Source organism: Panthera onca, chromosome E1 (genome assembly GCF_046562875.1).
Source record: "Panthera onca isolate mPanOnc1 chromosome E1, mPanOnc1 haplotype 2, whole genome shotgun sequence".
NCBI lineage: Eukaryota > Metazoa > Chordata > Mammalia > Carnivora > Felidae > Panthera > Panthera onca.
In genome coordinates this window covers 58,808,675-58,812,693 of record NC_138352.1, presented here as the reverse complement: position 1 = coordinate 58,812,693, position 4,019 = coordinate 58,808,675, and the positions used below count along the sequence as shown (strand labels likewise).

The following is a 4,019-nucleotide window of genomic DNA, read 5'->3' as shown; positions in this document are numbered from 1 at the left end:
GCAGTGGAAAACTTGGCTCTCTGCCTTCTTAAATATCGAGCACAAACTTTATCTGAAGCCTAAGGCACACTTCACCGTCGTCATGAATCACTGGGCTGTTGGATGACACAGTGGTGTTTTCAGGGACTCGGGAGGAATACAAGGCTGCTTGTACCTTTTCTAAATACCCTCAAGATTCCTAGAATGGAGCCCTGGCTTTGCTCTGTTCTGTTCCATCACTTGTCCTTCTTGTCCCTGACAATTGCCCTGCTTCTCCCCTGCCCCCACCTTCAGATTATAGAGGCTTTTGCCATGCTAGGTCGTGGGAAACCAAATGATATCCCCTGTCAAAGACAAATCGGTCCTGACTGTCAAAATCAAAGTATGAAGATGCAGTGCGGGCCTAATGGGTTGTCCTTGAGCAAAAGTGCTCAACGTCACAGGATTTGTGATATATCTTAGCTGCTCAGAGAATTTGATTTCTTGTTAATAGCCAGTGTGTATAAGTCTTGATTTTGTGCCAGGAGCTACGCTAAGGCCGCTATATACATTACTTTGACACATACACCAAGCCTATGACGTGGGCCTATCACCCCATTATCCGAATGAGGAAAACAGGCCTAGAAAGTTTCAGCAACATGTCCAAGCTCACATAGTTCTAAAGAAATGGCAGAGCCATAGGATTTGAACTCAAGTCTCCCTACCAGAGATGGTCATTAATCCGTATCTTCTGCCTCGTCCTTTTGTGGTCCCATAATTGAGGCTACCCGTTAAAGAATTGACTTATATGTGAGGGCTGTGTTTCCAGCTAGAATTTACAACAAAATGCAGGGGTGTGGGGGGGTGTGTAACTGTTAAGATTGTGAAGAGGCTGCTTACCCATTGCAAGTTCTATCCCTCGTGAGATTTGCTGCCCATGTCGAAAGTTCCATTTTTGCCTTCTCCTACAAAGACACCTTTGCAACTTTGTAGCTCACTAACCTAGTAGGTCCACCTGCCAGGATCACATTCTACAAAAGCAAAAGGACGCAGACTTTTTTGCACTGACCAGGTGCTAGATTCCTCACAAGTGAAATGAGTCTTGACCTCTTCCACAAGGCAGCAGGGCAGGGAGGCAGCTGGCCCTTGACGTGTGAATGACACGTACAAAGTTGTGTTGTTACACAGGAGAGCCAGGATCTAAAGTCAGCACCGAGGCAGAAAACGCAGAGGTCAAAAGGACCCTTGAGAGACAATAACCAACTCTTAGCCAAGTCCCCTCTGGTGGTTTTTCCTCCAGTATATGAACAGTGGTTGAGCACCTAAAGCCTTCTTTTCTTTTTCTTTTTTCCTTTCTTTTCTTTTCTTTTTTCTTTTTTTTGTATTTCATTTACACAACAGGCGTTTTTGGCTTCTTAGTATTTTTACACAACTGTCAGATAAAATGGTAATAATTCTCTTCTGTATATGATGAAGCAAGGCGTGGAAATGTGATTCCTGCTTTATTTCCCGTCCGAATCACCTCCTGGCCCCTGAGATGAGCTGTGTCTACGGCTGTTTGTCTGCTACTGAGTCTGTGAGTAGAACAGGTAGGGCCCCAGAGTCAGAGGTCATTTGGAAAGTGTTTCTACTCTTTGTAAAAAGCAGAAAAGTCTTGCTAAAAAACAAAACAAGACAAAACACGCACTTGTTTACAAATAGATGTTGGTAGGACTTGTGTAAATATCAGGCCAAGTCTCATTCCAACTAGAACGATTTACGTGCTAAACCACTGGGCAGAATATTTGCAAAAGCCCATCGCTCTGGGCCCCCACGCCAAGAAATCTCTCTATTACATACTCTTCAAGATAGATCGCTTTTTTTTTTTTTTTCCACCCTTGGGCCTTCAAACTCAGGTAAGCCCTGCCTGTGTCTTTGGGAAGAATGTGAGCTCTGGAGGACTTTTCTAGATCGGGGATGTTAAACGGGTGAGGCATATGTGCTGCCACCGCCCATTCCTGTATCCATGGCACACAGAACTCATGGAACATGACCCTGAATCTAAGCCCTGCTTTTGGGTCTTTCAGGACAAAGTATCCGGCATCAATTCAGCAGAATTAGCAAATGAGTTAATCCTGTTTGCCATCCCTGATCCAGTAATTTGTAACCATGCCTGCCACCCCCCCCCCCCCCCCCACTCTCTGCAGGAGAGGGGTTTAAGAAAGTTACAACCATCCGTCCTTCAGGCAGTGCTCAGCTATGATAAACCTTAGCCAATTGTGCTTTTAAAACCATTGTGTGCTTGAATACGCACATAAAGACACGTAGCCCATCACAGTTTTACATCCACTTACCCAGCGTCACACCATTTGTGCCACCAGTCCCCGGAATCATGCATACCAAAATGATAGCCCTTGATGACTTATTTAATGACAACAGACCAGACCAAGCACAAGGCCCAATTTTGAGTCATACAGTTCAGAACCAAGGAACCAACTGGGGGAGTTGATGTGGGTCAATTTCTTTATTTATTTTATTTGTTCCTGCCCTTTGAATACAGTCTCCAACCACTGCTTCCTTTAAAAGGCAGGCTTGTGGTTTTAGAACCAGATGGTGCAGGATTAGTTTTTCCTTCTCTAAGTATGACTAAAAACCTTGAAAGCTTAAAAACCATGATAGCTAGAAACCTTGAAAGCTAGAAAGAAGACGGTGGGCTGGCTTGGGCCCTTGAGAGTCGAGGAACAACAAAGTGGTGAATCTCCCTGGGTCTTCTTTTCCTTTCCCATATATCCTGGATTAAGCTCTGAAGGGGCCTGCAACCCAGAGCCACCAATAGAAAGAGGAGGAAGAAAAAAAAAAAAGTGGAAAGCTTGCTTTCTCAGCCAAAGGACAAGAAAGGGGGAGCCCAGTAGAGACTTACGGGGACCCCCAGCCCTAGTTTCAGACCAGCGTGCCAGCAGGTGGCCCGAATTGTTCACAGCAGCTGCAAAGCCCTGTGTCTCCCTGCCTGTCCCTCTGCAGAAGGCCCAGCAACACCATGCGACCCAGGGAAGCACCTTCTGACACCACAGAAGACACCGGCAGGGATTGAGCAGGAACCCCAGCTGCACCAAAAGAACAACGCAGACCAGAACAGTATTGCAAGGGCTCAAAAAACAAACTGAACTGCTGTCTATTCCTCGGCGCTGCCTGTGGAGGTGGCAGCCAGCTCTTACTCGGCATCCTGGGGGCCCTCAGACCCCTGGGGAAGCCCAAGATCGTGAAAAAGAAGACCCAGAAGTTCATGTGGCACCAGTCAGACTGATATGTCAAAGTTAAGTGCAAATGGTGGAAACCCAGAGGCACTGACAATAGGGTGCACAGAAGATTCAAGGGCCAGATCTTGATGCCCAACATTGGTTATGGGAGTGACAAGAAAACAAAGTACATGCTGCCCAGTGGCTTCTGGAAGTTCCTAGTCTACAATGCCAAGGAGCTGGAAGTACTGCTGAAGAGCAGCAAACCTTACTGTGCAGAGATCGTTTACAGCATCTCCTCCAAGAACCACAAAGTCCTTGTGGAAAGAGGAGCCCAGCTGGCCATCGGAGTCACCAACCCCAATGCGAGGCTGCTCAGAGAAGAAAATAGACAGCTTATGTACATGTCATATTCGTGTTAATAAAACATAAAACTGGAAAGAAAAGTCAGAGAAACAGGAAGGAAGGAAGGAAGGAAGGAAGGAAGGAAAAGAAAAAAGGAAAGAAAGGAAGGAAAGGAAAGGAAGGAAAGAAGAAAAAAGAAAAAGAAAAGAAAAAGAAAGAAAAGAAAGAAAAAGAAAAGAAGGAAACAACGGTCGTTGGAAGTAAAACCCATAAAAGAACCAGTATACCACACCTAAATAGGACTCCCACCTGCTAAAATAGAAGATGTAAATAGAATTAAAAGATCCCTAACGTAATGACCTAAATGTCCAGGATACAATAGAAAATCACTCATCATACCCCAAACCAGGAAAACAACAATGTAAATAAAAGGCAGTCAACTGATACCAATACTGATATGATTCAGATGTTAGAATTTATCTGACAAGGATTTTAAAGCAG

The 4,019-nt window shown here is 45.0% G+C and overlaps 1 pseudogene; it reads left to right on the top strand.

The window, feature by feature from the left end:
• Positions 1–1,495: 1,495 nt before the first annotated feature.
• On the top strand, positions 1,496–3,642 carry LOC132688535 (large ribosomal subunit protein eL32 pseudogene; annotated as a pseudogene).
• Positions 3,643–4,019: the final 377 nt, after the last annotated feature.